At 50.9% G+C, this 17392-nt stretch overlaps 1 protein-coding gene across 6 annotated transcripts in view; it reads right to left on the reverse strand.

The window, feature by feature from the left end:
• Window positions 1-17392, reverse strand: part of CALN1 (calneuron 1) — a 529301-nt gene that overhangs the window by 500136 nt on the left and 11773 nt on the right. The gene's annotated exons all lie outside the window — the stretch shown is intronic.

Raw genomic sequence — 17392 nt, forward strand, 5'->3', positions numbered from 1 at the left:
AGCCCAATGTGGGACTCGATCCCAGGACTCCGGGATCACACTCTGTGCCAAAGGCAGACGCTCAACCACTGAGCCACCCAGACAATTCCAGACGTCCCAACTAACTGAAATTTAAAAACAACCTAAAACAAACAAACAAAAGCACCTTCACACTCTGAATCAAGCCCCGGGCCTTGGTCATAGTCCTCAGCCTCAGAAAACGTTTCCAGAGCCGGTCAACCACAAGACAGAGAAACCCCGAGTGCTCCCAGTGCTCCCTGGAGGACCCTTCTCCCCACCCCTAAAAAGAAGCTCCCAGATCATGGAGGCCACAGCCCAGGACCACACTGAACCACCTGCGTCTGGCCGTGGCCAGGGCTGCACCGGCTCCCTGAGCACGGCCCGAAGGGACAGCGCCGCCTCACGCAGGCCAGACCAGTGCCTGCCTTCCCACTGCTGGCCGCTCCCTGCCCCCCGCTTGGGCCTGTGCGCACACGCAGGTTCCCTTTCCTTCTGCTTCCATAACGTCCCCACTGCCTCTGAGGCTGTCCCTTGTTAAAAAGAAAATTTTAAAAATCGGCCTCTGAGGCCGATTAGACTTGGGCAGCTAATGAAGGAATTCTCAGCCAATGTCCCATCTTCTCCCTCCCCAGATGGGGAGCAGTGGGGCAGGAGGCTGATTCCCATGCTGGGGTCAGACTGGAAGGGCGCAGGAGCAGGAAGTTCAGCAGGAGCTCCAGGTGGCCTGTGGTGGGACTGTGTTGTGTGCCCACACAGGGCCGGGTCCTTAATTAGGCCTTAAAGATATGCGCTGAAATCAAAACAACAACCTGCAAAAGAGACTAAACCAGCCACTTCCCAGTTCACAATGGGGGAGACTGAAACAGAGAGGCTGAGTAACTTCCAAAGGTCACACAGCTTCTTTCGTAGGCCAGACACCCTCCTGATGCAAGACCAGGAGCTCTTGTGAGGGGTGTACAAGGACCTCACAGCACCTCCCCTGACCCCACCGCACCACCACTCTCACCCTCACCCCTGTACAGGAGCAGAGAACTTCCAAGAAATACTGCAGCAGAGCAGGGTTTGGAAATGTCCGGCGTGAACTGCTGATGCGGAGAGGCCAAGCAAATGTTTGTGAAAGGATGGCCTGAATTTTCCTTAAAGTCTCTGTCCCGGGACTGCTGAGAGGCAGGAGCTATGGCCCAGAGACTGCTCGTTCTGTGTCCCCATGTGCCCAGCCTTCACAGTTGCCAAATCTCTCCCTTTCTCAAGTATCTGTTCCCATTTTTGTGACATGACTGGACGGCCTGAGACACCATCCTCCTCCAGTGCTCATTTCATTGTTCTTCCCGATGGCTGTCCTCTTGCCTCCAGATGTACATCCCGAAATCCAGGTGTGCTGTGGGCCGAACCGTGTCCCCTCCAAATTCATAGGCTGCAGCTCTCACTCCCAACATGAGTGTATTTGGAATACTCTTTAAGGAAGCAATTACAGTTAAATGAAGTCGTAAGTGTTGAGTCCTAGTCCTATAGGACGGTAGCTTTATAAGAAGAAAAAACAACCAACCACCTCTTTCCATTTCCTTCTCTTGCTCTTTTTTCTCTCTCTGTCCTCCATGCGAGGGCACAGTGAGAAGGTGGCTATCTGCACATCGGGGTAAGAGCTCTCACCAGAGCCTAACCATGCTGGGACCCTGACCTCAGACTTCCAGTCTCCAGAACTGTGAGAAAATAAATGTTTTTTGTCAACGCCTCCCCAGTCCATGGTATTCCATTATGTAGCCAGAGCTGGCAAGGTATGCATCCTTCTCTTGGCTAGTCTAATTCATACTAGTGTGGGATCCACTGCTGATGCATCAGTACGGCTCCTTATAAGATGGCAGGGCATGGGGACCCGGTGCCTCCAGGGACTGGGCAGTTGCAAAAGGAGGCAAAAAAGCCAAATGTCTAGCAAGGAGGTGGCAGGAGGCTATGATGCAATGATTCTCCTTGTCCAAAGGGGATAGCCACAGCTTGTCACCAATTGACTGTTGTCACGAGGGGATATATCCCAGGATGGCCAGATACTGTAGTGTTTAAAGAAGCACTGGAAATCCGGGTTGTGAAAATAATAAACCAGCTCATTTTTAAATGCTGGCAACTACATCAGAGTTTTAAAACAACAACACACACAACAACACAAGGAGAGCAGTGGCCTGTGAACCACTATTTCACAGTCTTATTTGAGAGAACCTCTCGGGACAATTCTGGAAGCCAGGCCAGTGGCTGAGACGATGGGACCCCAGGCAGGAGGCAGAGGCCTGCGCGTGGCTGTGGGGCAGATTTGGTTCACCGGCCTCACTTCAGGAACCTAGGTGGGAGGTGCAGTGAGGCTCTCCCTTGTGGCTTCCTCCCCTCAGTCTCTGACCTACTCCACAGGGTCCAGGACCTCCCATCCAGAGGCAGCATAAAAACAGACAGCCTCAGCCCCAGACTCCATTTGCCTTTGCCCTACAGGGATGCTCTTTCAGAAGTGGATCGCCATGCCTGCTTGGGCCCCTCCACTCTACCAATCTCCACCTGAGGTGTCGCACCCAGCTGAGGACTGCACCGGACCGGGCCATAGGACAGCAGCAAGAAGGCACAGGATGCTGAGCCCAAAGCCTTGATCTAGGGCATGTTGGGCCCAAACACACTACAGGTGTCAGGTCAGCTGTCAGAGGAGGCCCAGGTGCTTGGGGATTCCCAGGGGAGGCCTGAGTCCTCATCCAAGCTGCGGACCTGGAGATGTGCTCCGTAAGGACAGCTGAGGAAGGTCCAGATGAGGATCAGGAGCCCAGGATTTGAGAAACACCAGTGCTGTTTGACGGCCTCCACCCAGCATCCGAGGGAGGACGTGGGGGAGGCCTCCCCCGGCCCCCCGTGGGATCAGCCAGGCCCTCTGCTCAGTGGACTTTGGCTGCGCAGACGGTTGAAGGCTGTGGCCACCAGCATCCCAAAAGCATCCTGCAACCCCTACTTCATCTCTCCAATCCGAACGAGACAAAGATTAAACAGCAGCCAACACAATCGGCGTACAGAACCTCCAGCAGTTTGTGAGGACAGGCCCACATCGGGGTGGGAGGCAGCAGATTGAGGACCTAACCCAAAGTGACAGGAAATCAATTAGGGGCCCGAGGGGGCTCCGACCCCACCAGGCAGCCGTGATCCCTCTCTGGCGGCGGCCAGCGCCCTTGCCGGACCGGCTCCTCATGACCACCCCATCAGGCCGTGTGTATTTGAATGTGTTCATTATATTTTAATATGATTATGTTCAACCCAGCAGACTGAGACAGATTTGTCCAGATGTATAATTAGTTTCCAAGTGCTTATTATTCTTGGTGGCAGTGTTGGCAGAGGCTCGGAGAGTGGAGAGGAGTCCGCTCGCTCTTTGTGTTCATTAGTGCTGGTTGTGGGGACTCACCGAGAGGTCTGGGGTAACCCTGGCTGCCCTGGGACACACGGGCTTCGGGCTCGGTCACGGTGTGCCCTGTGCTCTAAGCCACCCCCCGCCACGTCCTCAAGTTCCCCCGGAGCTCTCATGCCCCTGCTTGTTCCTCCCCATTCCTTATCTTTGGGAGAGCTCCGCTCCCCGCTGCCCCCGCCCAGCTCTGGAGGATGGCAGTCCCCACGTTCACCACAGTGTCCCCGGCCCTGGCCCGGGACGTGCCCTGCACATCCACCACTCCCCGCGCTTCTGCGCAGAGGTGCTCCGCGGCCCCTCTCCCAGCTCCCCTAGGGCTCCCGGAGCTCCGGAGAGGACAGGTTGTCCGAGGGGACAACCCTTGTGGTCAACCCCATCTCGCTGGGCCTCCACTGGTTTGAACTCTACATCCTCGATGGTAACTTTGCTTCATGGTTGGCCAGACCTCAATCCACTGAGAAGCACGGAAGAAAGGAAGATCCCTAGGAACACCTGCTCTTCCCTCACTGATGCCCAGTGGTACCTGCGGGCAGGGCATCAGCTGGACATTTTTTTAAAGATTATCTATTTATTCATTCATTCATTCATTCATTCATTCACTCATGAGAGACACAGAGAGAGGCAGAGACACAGGCAGAGGGACAAGCAGGCTCCCTGCCAGAAGTCCCATGTAGAACTCCATCCCAGGACCCCAGGATCATGCCCTGAGCTGAAGGCAGATGCTCAACCGCTGAGCCACCCAGGTGCCCCCTGCTGGCCATTTTTAGGTCAGGCTCGTGTCTCCGTCTTCTTGGGTAACCCTCAGATGCCGGGTTTGGGTGGTGCTCTGGCTCCTGGCTGCAGGAATACAGGTTCCCAGGTATTTCCTCCCCACCCTGGCCCTGGGGACATCCCAGCAATCTGCATGCAGGTCAGGTGCTCGCTGTGATCCTAACCCTAAGCCAAGCATTGTATGAAGATATAACCAGAAGGAAGCTTGGGAAAATAAGGCAAGATGCAGCCAGACACACATAAGTTGCAGACGTGACTTAACACTCCAAGTGGGCTTTGCTCCAGGCCAGGATGAAACAAGTACCCGATCTCACCCTACAGCCCCCAGGCTGCATGCCCTCTTGCAACCCCAAACAGGTGTCACTTTTCATTTGGTAGATGCTGCCTGAGAGGCTTCGTTCACTGCATATGGCCACCTGAATTTTCAGGGCTCCTTTACCCCTGGATGCTACGGGGGAGGGATGCAGAGGCAGGGAGAAGCTGGCACCCACCTGAGCACCTGGCCCCTGAGGTAAGAGACTTACCTCTTAACACCCAGCAAAGACCATAGTGCTTCAGAAGGAGACAGGCTGCTCTATTTCCCCCAGATTGCTGGACACAGAAACCCTGGCGGGTCCTTGTTGCCTCACTTCCCTGCAGCCCGCACCCTCGCAGAGCAGGTGCTAGTTTGGGGAGCTGTCTTGAAGCCAGACTCGTGAGGGAGAGAGACCACAACCGCCTGGCTGTCTAAGAGCCTGAAGGGAAGGGGTCCAGGCTGCCTTTGGACTCCACCCTTTCAAGAGGGACCCCAGCTGGTTACAGACCCACCTCTCCCGTCCTCTGACCCTACCAGGTTCCTTCTCTAAAGGGGACTGTCAGCCCCAAGAAGCCTCTGGTGCCAAGCATTGCCTGGCATTGTGCTTTCCACTGACTTCTCGAAACATTCCTTTCTGGTTAGACTCAATTTCAATACACATTTATCATTTACATTTTTAATGCTTGCTCTGCATGTGAATTTCTACCATCTTCTTCCTCTTTCTTTACCTTTCTGTTTTTTACCTCTTGCTCCGTTGGCTTGGCTTTCTCTTGGACACTCATCTTATTGATGTCATCTGATTTTTATCACCTCATCTTGATTTTTACCAAATGTTTATTCAGAATTTGTGCGTCTGTTTTGTTTCCTTTTCTCTTTATTCTCTCTTGGTTCTCTTTCAACCTCAAACTTCAATTTTCTGAGGAGCCACAGGGAAAACCTGGCCCCAGGGCAGAAAGTGCCAGGCCAACCACACATGTCAAGGGAGGAGTCTCCTTCCTTCTCTGTGTCCTTGAAGGCTTGGGTCTCCAGATAACCTCACGCCAGGAGACCCCTGAGACCCTGCCCCTGGGACAGGGTGGCAATTATTACCTCCCTAGAGGGGGATACAGGCACCCTTTGGAAAGGGCCCACATCACCCCCAGGTATTCTAGAAGGCCTCACAGTTTATAATCCAGCTGCTCTGGACAATACATGCATCTAAATATGTGCCTTCCTGCCAGCTGGCAGGAGGGACCCAGCTTGTGCCCCTGAGTAGGAGCCCCCAAGACTGGCCAACTCCCAGGAAACGCAGCAGAGAGAGACCAACACTCATCTCTGCCTCATGTATTGAATTTCAGACTTAGAAACCTTGTTTTGTGGGATTTTAAGAAGACACTTGTGTCGGGGAGATCCTCTAGGCCCGACCCCACAGAGAGACAGAAGGGGCTGTGGCCACTGGGCTGAATGTCTCCGCTGAGGAATAGTCTCTTAGGAGCCATTCTGTCAACCTCATCTATGTCTTTATTTTGGGGACAATGACCAGCTATGGGCAGCACTGACCCCCACTAACAGGCTCATCTGCCTCTACACTGCTGGGGCCCATCCCCCAAGGCGGGGTGCTGCACTGGGCTTCCACTCCTGCCCCAACCTTTGTCCTCCCCTACCTAGGTGACCAAGCAATCTTTTTCCACACCTGCCTGTTCTCTGCAGAGCCAGGGTGATCTTTGGAAAGCAAAAACTAGATACATCATACCTTGCTTCAAATTCTTCAGTGATTTCTCATCACATGTGGAATAAAATGCCATTGCTTTAGTGTGGTCCATGAGGCCCTGTGTGATCCACCTCTCCGACTGCCCACTCACCCCTGCTGCCTCTTCTTATGTCAGCATTTGTATACCTGATGCTCCCTCTGGAGGGCTCACACCTAGATCCACAAGTGCCTGGCTTCCCCTTATCATTCAGGTCTCGGTTCAATGTCACCTCCTAAGAGGCTCTCCCAGTCACTCAGGGGAAGTACCGCCTGAAGTACCGCCTCCACATATACACTCCAGACTCTATTTTTTGCCGTCATAGCATGTATCACCATCCGAAATGGTCTTATCTACCTACCTACCTACCTATCTATTTATTGGCTAAGTTTGGGAGTTCTGCTTCTAATAATCACAACGTGGCTTACTTCAAACCATCTCTCTGTCCTAAATACCAGTCATAACAAATCACAGTCATAAAGTCTGGGCAATACATAAAAGACAATGTTCAAAAGGCACTGAAAGTGACTCAAAGCAGGAAGAAACTGAAGGGGAGTTGATGTTTGAAAGATCGAAAGGCACTGAGCAACTTCCCATTTTTATGGCTTTCACCCAAGGGCAGCCCCCCATCAGTGCCCTGTGAGGCTAGACATGGAAGTCTTACTGCTGAGGAATCAGAAGACAGAGTTCAGGGCATCACTAGAAGGGATGAGAGATGCACCAGAAAGGAGAGAATCACAGAAGTAGAAACCCAAATCTTGTGAGTATCACTGCCAAACCTCTGGCCAACCCCAAAAATCTACACAGCCAGGGCACACTCAAGCAGCCCAGCTAAGCCTCCGAGAATTGAATGGACACTTCAGCCACTGTCCAGCTAAAACAAACACACCGACAAACAAATAAATGCTCTTCAGATGAACATAACAGAACCCAGAGTCTCTACCACATGTCACTTACAAAGTCCAGGGCACAATTCAAAATTACTGGATGTACACACAATCAGGAAAACGTGATCCTTACCCAACAGCGAAAGGCAATTGAAGGGCACCAAGTGGATTCAGATTTTTGGAATGAGCTCAAAGTCACATAATAGAAAATATTTGCTAAATTTTTATTATCTGTATGTCACCACTAGAATGTGAGCTCTATAAGAGCAGGAACCTACTCGGTTCTGTTCCTTGCTCTGTCCCCAGCTTTTAGAATGACAAATGGTGCATAGAAAACTCCCCAAAACTATGAACATGGTATAAAACAGAATTGTATATTTTCCTCTTTATTTTCTATCTTTATTACTGGGGGCCCCTCCTGGATGAACTGAACACCAACAGAGATCAATCATTATTCTCTTTTGAACAGAGAGCACAGTTTTACGGTCATGGGTTAGTAGTGGCTGTTATAGACAAGAGGCTCTAACCTCTAATTACTGCCAAAAAGAAAGCATGTAGATCAGCTATTCTGAAACTCAATGTCATCATTTTTCAGAAAACATTCTTCATCACTTAACTGCCTTGGAGTTAAGAATACGTATGTAAAGTTAGCTTGCTCCGGGACCTGGGTGCTTAATTTGTGGCTAGTTTATATCAGAGGAAATTATGATGTCCCAGGTTAAATATCATCGATGTTTATTGGGGAGGTTAATTACTGAAGCAGATGTCTACATTTTTTTTTCTGTATCAAACTTTTTTCTGTCATGGTCAGAAAGGTGTTAGATCCTTGGATTGGACTCTAGAGGAGACCCCAAATTCTCCCTGAAAAGTTTCCCAGCCCTACTCTCAGGCAGGGTGATATTCAAAATTTGTAATTACCTACGAGGTGCAGACACTGACCAGTCAAAATTGATGCCAGTCAGATAGCAACCAATGAGAAGAGATGCCAATTCTAAGGAACTGGTCTGGAAGGAGCTGCATCCTGCATAGCGTTCTGTTCAGGAAGGTGTCCTGGTCACCTCCTCAGTCTTCATAAGAGGATTTCAGTACCACCTCCAGCTCTACCAACTGTTAAAGCATATGGAGTTGTACCCAACCAGCAGTCCAGGGCAGCTGCCCTCTGCGTACTTGTCAAGGAGAATTACCTCAAAATTCACTGCTCAGTGCTCACACTGTTGGGAGAACCACTGCTCGTTAAGTTCATCTATTTTTCTAAACTCTAATTTTTGAGCTATTATGAGCTGTGGGGAGGGGGGGGGCTTTCTTCAAGTAAATATGATAAAGAACCCCAAAATGAAAAATGAAAGGATCAAAGCTGACAGTCTGGGGTATACAAACACCGGGCATGCCCATACACACACACACACACACACACACACACACACACAGACACACAGCCCTTAAACACTGTAGCAGCCTCTCACACTACAGCATGGAATCAATCATGGAGAACGGCTTGAAGGAAAGGCAGCCTATCATAGATAATCGAAACTCTGATTGAGTCAGAGCTTCAGAGAGTGTTTGGGGGCAGCTCTATCTCCCTAACTATCCACCACCCCTTCCCAGAGGAATATTGCAAAATTCCTGGCCATATGGACTGTCAAGTGGTTCAGGGCACTGCTTCTTGCATTACACCATGGCCTGTTTGGGGGGACCTGCGGGAAACATTTCTCTCTACCTCCAGTAACACGAACAGCTGTGCCTCTCCTGAACAGTTGGTTTTGCTTTTATCGCAGGGATGCTGGGTCTGCAATAGGAGACGGCTTCCCTCTCTGTGTTGGCTGAGAGAAAGCGCAGGGCTGCCCCAGAGTTCCACCTCCAGCAAATGCACAGGGTCTGATGTCATGAATTTTGTGTCCTAACCTCACTCCTGGCTCGAGCCTTACTTTCCCAGTCTTGTTTTTCTTTTTTTTTTTTTTTTAATTTATTTTTATTGGTGTTCAATTTACTAACATACAGAATAACCCCCAGTGCCCATCACCCATTCCAGTCTTGTTTTTCTTTTGTCTTATTTTCTTTGTCCATTTATTTGTTATTTAATTATGTCTTGCAATTGGATATGCATCTTTGCAAACTGCCTTGCGTCCTTTCCGGAACTAGGCGGAGAACATATAAATGGATCCTAAATGGAGGATTTCTGCAGTGCGCACCATGGCTCTCTTAAATTGACCACTTTATGATCTACGTTAGCAGGCACCAGCTCTCATATCGGCAATTTCACCATCTTTTAAAACTAGGAAATCACTGCCTGGCCAAAGAGATGATGCTGATGAACTAACTAGATTTCACTTCATTACAGATTCTTGTAGTCTTGCTATCTTCTGGGGTATGATGGCACAACCGTGCCAAGGGGATGTGGGGGAGGAGGAAACCCATCTCTCACCCAAACCCGAATATTTGAACCCAAGCATTTATTACTCTCCCTATCTCTGCCCCACCTTGGGCTATCCTACGACTTTGGTGAGGCAGAGGGAAGGAAAGGGAGGACTCAGGGCTTGGGAGAGTCTCATTGGAGCTTAAGTGTCTTCAGTCTCTGCTGTACGGTTTCATTTTCCTCCAAGTCACTGCCTGGAAGGGAGAAAGCAGTCAGAAGCATCCAGTTGTCTTTAAGATATAGGTGGCCTCCCCGCAACTCCCCACCTGGATGGCAGCCTTGGTGTCCCAGGGTCAGAGAACTGGGTTAGCTAACAGGTGTCTCCACAAAAGCAGGCCATGCCCCAGAAAGCAGCTCAACCCCCCAGCGGACTCCTTAGTCCGCGATGCGATGCCGAACTGTGAGGCTTGGGTAGCAGCTAGGCCACGTACACAGGGAGGACATAGAGACAGTCCCGAGGAACATCCCTCCTGGAGGGAACGTAAAACCCAAGAGCTCTCCCACCCCAGCTCCGAGATCAGGGCGCCCCCCTGGCACCCCGGGCGGGTCCCTGAGCCCTCTGGGGGGAGCCCCCTGCCCACCAGCAGATGGATGAGCCCCCGGAGGGCAACACTCAGGATGGTGGCCCAGACGCAAGAAAACCATTGTGGGGCAGGGGGGGTCCAGCTTCAGGAGAATTTGCGGTCGGGCTGATCCTGGGCGGCAGGAGGGGCTGGAAACCGACGAGGGCGGCGCTGCGGGCTCCGGGCAGGGGTCAGGGGCTTGAGGCCCGAGTCCAGACGGCACCTGGGGCCGGATTCAAAACGCGCGCTGGGAGTCAGGGCCCCCCCAGCTCAAGGAGGCGGGCAGCCCCCCCCCCCCCCCCCGCAGAGGTGAGCGCGGGCACCCGACGGCCCGCGGGGGCTCCCTGGGGCGGGGCCGGGCATCGGCGGCCGCTGCTCCAAGGGCAGCGTCGGGGCGCGGGGCGCAGGGGAGCCGCGGTGGGAAGTCCCGGGGACCCAGGCCCCTGCGCACCTGCGCACCTCGCGGCGGCCTGCCCGGGGCTCCTCGGGGCCCCCGCAGCCCGGAGCCGCCCCGGAGGCAGCCTGTTCTCGGGAATCCGTGAATTTGCTGCCCCACGGGGACTCTGGAGAATTCCGGGAGCCAACTCGCGGCCTCCCTTTGACAGAGTCACTTTTCATCCCTTTGGCTTCGGGCGCGGGCAAATGCACACAGGCGAAAATCAGTTAATAACTATGCACATTTTATAATAAATTTTAACAATTTAAGAGTCTGGTACAGCTTTATTATAGTTTTTATTTCACCACACTAATTCAGTGCGTAATAACCTGCCAGAAACACAGAATTCACTTGACATATGCTCTGAGCGCCAAGATACTGGAATATGCGGAAGAAAACCCTGGGGTCACACCCAGCTGTCCCCGCCCTCCCCGGGGCCCCGGGAGCGCCAGCAGCCCTGGGAGCGGGGACGCGGAGGGAAGCTGAGTCCCAGGCTGCGGCCCAGGCCCCCTCCCGCCCAGGGGCAGGGAAGGGCGGGAAGCACTAGCTCACAGTTGAACCACAGCACAACTCTGCCTGCCCGCCCCGCTGCACTCCTTGGATCTCTTTGGTGGCTGGAAGGTGGCATGCCTCATCTTGCCCAGCTGGCGCCTGGCCACCCCGGCCTCACTCAAGCCTGACCTGAGGCCAGTGAGACCAGGCCCGAGGAGCAGCGCCCGGAGCCGGCTCTAGCTTTCCTCCTTCCTTCCTCCTCCTCCTCTCCTTCCTCCCGCTGCCCCTCCAGCCTCCCCTGCCCTCTCTGCCTCGCTGGCCATGGAGCAGCAGCCTCTGCAGCACCTGGGAAGTGGTTAGAGATGCACATTCTTAGCCGGGCCTCAGTCCCACTGACTCTGAAATTCTGAGGGTGGGCCCAGGGCATCTGTGTCTTAGCAAACCCTCCAGGTGGCAGAAATTTGAGAAACAGGTTTGACAGATGGAGAGGGAGAGCTCTGGAAATGCCTGTTGACCCTCTGATCAAGCAGAAGGAGCGAGATCAGGGCGTAAGCTCTGCCTCTGCTGTCTCTACCTGGCCAGGAAGACAGGAGGCCTCAGGAGCCTCACGTGAGAACTAGGGACACAGGCTGGACCTGATGGGTGGCTGAAACAAAGTCCAGCAGAGACCCCGCAATGGCCTTCTCTTTAGGGAGAGACCAAGTGGACCACATCCTAGAAAGCCCCAATCCCTGTGGAGGGGAGGTGGTTCCTAAGGGCCATCTTAGCTTTAACATGGAGAGCAGTGGGGAGGAAAGGAGTCCATGACCAGAAAAAGTTAAAGACAGGGAAAAACCAAGCTGAGTGCGTGTGTGAGTGCATTGTGCACAGTATGAGAACTGGTCCAGGTCTCTGCTTCTTTAATTTTCTTTTCTCTCCCCTTTATCTGTCTCCTCTATCCCTTGACTACCATGATTAAGCCTCTCCTGTTCTACTGGGGAACACACCAAATCCTTCCCTAGATGTGGCAGGCTCCTTGGCCTGCCACCATCTCTCTCTGTGCCGTGAGGATCAATCTTGGAAGAGCTGCCTCCCCTCAAACCATCACTTCGAAGCTCCAATTCCATCTATGACCTCCATCATTGCAGGAAACTGTGCAGGCCGCCTCCTACTTTCCAAATCTAAGGGTCATTCCCCGACCCCTATGTTGCTTGATCTCTCTGGCATTTAACACCCTGCCCTCTCTAGGTTTTACCTTCTGACTGTCCAATGACGCTAAATAACTGCCACCGGGGATCCCTGGGTGGCTCAGCAGTTTGGCACCTGCCTTCGGCCCAGGGCGCGATCCTGGAGTCCCGGGATCGAGTCCCACGTCGAAGCAGGCATGGAGCCTGCTTCTCCCTCTGCCTGTGTCTCTGCTTCTGTGTGTGTGTGTGTGTGTGTGTGTGTCTTTCATGAATAAATAAATAAATAAATCTTTTAAATCAATAAATAAATAACTGCCACCTTCACCCTTCGGTAGCCTGAGTTTATAATTTGACAGTTCACTACCTATGCACAGTTTTGTAAATGCTACCCAAAATATGTTACGGAAATAGACAAGGTGTAGTCTACCTAATTTTTTCAGTGTCCCTTGAATGAAACTCCAGACAAAAATATTCTTTTAGAATTAAGGGCCAGAAAGCTCTCACTTTCCTTGAGGACCTAGCATATGACCTCATAAACAATGAAACTCAAAAAGTAGTTCTCAAAATGTTTGAAATAGGCAAGTCAATATTGTTGGTCCCGGCAGAGCACTGGCTAGATCTGATGACAATGATGGTAGCAGATTTCGAGTGTGAATAATGCCTTATTTCTTGATCTGGTTGCTGGTTAGGTAAGGCATTCAGGGTGTAAAAGTGTATGGAGCTGTATAATTATGGTATGAGAACTTCTTGGATATATATTATATTTCAGTAAAGTTTTTAAAGAATTCTAATTTCCCCTTCCTCACCAGGAAACTCTGATCAGATTAGTTGCTCAATTACATTCGTATGCAACATTTTGACCTTATGTGCGCATTCTATTCTTTTTCCAATCTTGCTCTTCTACTCTAAATTATATTTTCCTTGGTACAAAATTTGTATCCTTAGTTTATGGTTATATAGTATAGATTTCACTCCATGTACACATCCACAATGCTTTATGGAAGTAGATGAAGTACAAAGTCTTTCTAGTAGGATAGAGTCTATTTTTTGTCTGTATGCTGAGCATATAGTAGCTATTCAATTAATGTTGAAAGAGAGAAAGAAAAGTTTATCTGTTAAAAGAGAGAGAGAGAAATCAGGTAGAAGCTGGTGGAGGACTTAAGGTTCAAGAAGGGTTCTTTGTAAGAAGAGAGAGAGCTGCGCAGATCTCCAGGGGGTGGGAAGAAGCCAGGAGAAAAGGATGTGTTGACAGTGAAGAGGGTGATCTACGAATCTTGCTCCCAGGAGAGGAAAGGAGATAAAACATAGGAAGGGGGTGAATTGTCTTGAATAGAAGTGAAGCCTCTTCTTCAGTATCCTTGATTTGTTTCTCCTCCTCTCTCTGTGCAACTTGTAAATAGTTGTAATGCCTCAAAATTCAGTCCTCTCCATCATAATCTGTCTGCTGATGATTTCATCTGAGATAGTTTGAAATACCATCTGTCCTCCGATGGCTCCCAAGGCTGTATCCGGCCCAGATCTCTGCTGTGAACTCAGGACTGCCCACTCAACATCTCTGCTGGGATGCTCAACAGACGCCTCAAAGTTAACAGGAGAAACACCGAACCCCTGATCTTCTCCCAAACCTCCTCCACCCACTGTCATCCCCATGGCAGGCCAACGAAGCTTGAGTCATCCTTGACTCATCTTTCTCTAAAACAACTATCCGATCCATCCACAAATCCCATTGCCTCCATCCTCAAAAAGAGAGAGAGAGAGAAAGTCTAGAATCCTAGCACTTTTCACATCTCCACTGTTACAACCTTGTCCAACACCATCCCCAATCACTGGGATTTTGTATTCTCTTTGCTAGTCTTCCTGCTTCTGCCCCAGCCCACCTACCACCTCTTCTCAGCAAGGTAATTAGAAGGATCATTTTTAGAGGTCTCCCCTCAACTCAGAGCCCAGTGCTAACTTGTATCTCCCTCAGAGTAAAAGCCAAAGCTCTTATGACGCCTCCAAGTGTCCACCTTGTTCCAGGGCCACCTTCTCCTTCCCTCCTCCTAGGATTGCATCCACCCAGGCCCTATTGCTATCCCTGCATCCTACCCTCCTTCTCTGCTTTCCCTCTCCCCTTAACATGCTATTTGCAATTTACAATTCACCTTTCTGTCCTCACTTTTCGTCTTCCCCATTGGATGAAAATTACAAGAACCAAGTTTCTGTCTGGGTTGTTCACTGCTGCCTAGAAATACAGTTTGGTATACGACTAGTGTTCATTAACATTCATTGAATTTAATTTTCCCAAGTGATTCTCTTGCTTAAAACCCCTCAGTGATTCTTATCTCCCTCAGAAGAAAGTCCTCTTGTTTGTGGGCACCTGAGGCCCTTTGGGATCTGGCCCCCTGCCCACCTCTCCTGCCTCCTCTCTCACATTCTCCAGAACACAGCCCAGTGGAATTACCCATCACCCACTACAGTGTCTCATCCACTGCTGGCCTCCTCTCCCAAGAACACTCTTCCAAAACCACCTCTTTGGGGACTCATCTTGGGAGTCAGTCAAGTTAGGGTAGGCCCCACCCCTGAGTCCCCACCGTGCACTGTGCTCTTGCCTCTCCTAGCCTGTTCCAGTCTACACTGACACCCTTTGTGTACCATTCTGTTCTGTGCTTGAGAGCAGAGGTGCCTGTCGCTCTGAGGTTGGTACCCACAGCCCCTAGTCAAGGAGACTCTCTGTTAGGTTGTGGTGGTAGCGGCATAATTATTATCATTACTACTACTGTTACCTTTGATAACTATTTATTCAATCAATGACTCTCCACAATAGTACTAAGAGTCCACATGCGGCTGGACTGACTGACCAATTGATTGCTGTATTGACTGACTTGTTCTACACACCAGAGTGACAGGGTGAGTGCCTCTTTCCACCCAGAGCTGTTTGCCCCTTGAGCCTCATCTTCAAAGTACGAAGAGGGAGTATAGCATATCACGAGGGAGGCAGAAGTCACCTTGACTTCCCCTTAGCAATCAGAATGGCTTCAAGGACACTTCTGGAGTCCACGGGCACCGGATGCGGTCCTCATATACGAGATATTTTTTTTCATTACAACTCAAATGTCCCCACAAAAGGATACATTTTAGTCCAAATTTATTACTGTCACGGGGCTCTTTGATCTGTCTGGCTTAGCTGCATCTCTTAAGTAGGCTGAGTGAGAAGGGACTTCACGTGGTCATTAGAAATCACCTATGGTGAAACTTGTGTCTGCATACCATCATGTATTCATTCAAATGAACCTTTAGGTTGTTTCAGTGCCGCTGGGAGAAGAGTCATGACTCCGGAGGGGTGGTCCCTGCCCTCGGAAAAGGCTCGCCCCACAGTTAGTAAAGGAGCCCCTGGAGTTACTTAAGTGTTTTTATCCTTCGTGTCAAGCTTTTCTTAATTAGAGGCAGATGTCTTCATCAAAAGACAAGAGGAAAGATTTATTTGGTCCTGGCTGCGTACACAGACTTCGGTTAGGTGATTCCGTTTAATCCTGCTGACTCTACTATATCACAGATTGAAGAAACTAAGACCCACTGAAATCACACAGCCAGCCAGGGCCATGCATTGGTAAGTGGTGGCGCTGAGATGCCTGAGCTGATCTGCCGTGCCCCCAAGGCCATGACCTTCCGCTCCACCTTCCTGGTGATGTGAACACCCTCTGAGGCCATTCCAAGAACATCCACTGCACAAAGTTGCCATGTCCAAACAAACTCCGCTGGGACTCATTTACAGCTTTTTGAAAGCCAGCAGCCATCCAATAAATTAAAACACAACACACACACACACACACACACACACACCGAAGTTGAAAAGAAAAATTGACACAAAGGAACAGCCTATTTATTTACTTATTGTTAATGGGCCCCAACCCGTCCAAGGACACAGTGGTGACGTCTGTCCCAGGCCTCTCCCTGCCCTGGGGGGATTTTGTGAAGCCTGGGTTCCCTTGGCTTCCTCTAGGAAGTGGCCCAGGAAGAGTGTTGACTGAAGCAACTGTGCCTGGAGAGGCAGAGGGCCTATGGTGTTCAGGCCCTAAGAGGGCAGAGGGAGGAGAGCAAGAAGAGGTACCTACCCATGGCTGCATGAGGACCCCCCATGTTGGACACTCTGTGAGCTCAGGGCAGTAGCCCTGTCTCAGTGGCCACAGCCCTACCTATGTCCCAGCTCCGGGTGACAGCCTGACCCTCAGTGAAGCCATCCATGCCCCAGCCAAAGGCAAAGCCTGCAAGCAGACACCAAGCCTGCAATGCCACCTCCCCTGGGCCTCTTTTCTTCACTGGGCTTCCATCACCCTGCCTCCACAGTGGGTTTTTGTTTGCAAGAAACGTCTCTCCCTGGGCACCTCCCTTCAAATCTTCAAATTATTACACAGATCCACTGCTGGGCACAGCGACTAGGAATTCCATCAAATGCTTCATTTGGAGGCTTTGAATAGCCTCTCCTAACCAGAGCGTTTCTGCCACGGCTCAGAGTTTTATTGTTCCAAGAATAGGAATCACTCTGCACCCACGTTGTCTGGGAGGCAGGTATCCTGACCTACCTGACAGGTACCCCGAGGAAGTTCCCACCCCCTGCTGGAGGGCTGGGATGGGTTTAGCTACACCCACCATAACTACTGTTCATGTGAATGTTTCAGGACTTGTAGGCCATAACTTTTGGGGAAAATCCTCAGTCCCAGGAGCTGTGTTTTGGCACAAATCCCCCTCAAGACTTGAGAAGTGATACCAATCATCCAGTGTGTTTTAAAGCCCCTGGAAAAAAAATCAGTAAAAGTGCTTTTCCCCCTCCTGAGCTACTTTCCCCGTGTGGGGGCAGGTGGAAGCCCCTGGCAGCCCCCCGACACAGGCGGACGGGGCTCTGGGCTCCTCGGGACTCTAACTCAGGACAGTGAAAATGGCTCCCTCTGCTTGGGCCTGGCTTTCAGGGACATCTGTGAAGTGGTGTCAAGCTGATTGAAAGGAAACCTCTCCTTCGGGTATGACTCAAGAACATTTCACCCAGAAGGAAGATGTGGGGGCGAAAACAAATCAATGAAGGATTTGCAGATAGATGTTCTTTGGGCCCAAGTACAATTTACAAAATGCAATGTAAAGAAGATAAATCTCCTCCCCCTCTCTGCCAGCCCCGAGCAGGTTCCTGAATAAAAACAACTCTGCAACAGAACCTTAGGCTCAGCTAGAAGTGAGTTTCCTCAAAAGG

This window comes from Canis lupus, chromosome 8 (genome assembly GCF_048164855.1).
Source record: "Canis lupus baileyi chromosome 8, mCanLup2.hap1, whole genome shotgun sequence".
Taxonomy (NCBI): Eukaryota; Metazoa; Chordata; class Mammalia; order Carnivora; family Canidae; genus Canis; species Canis lupus.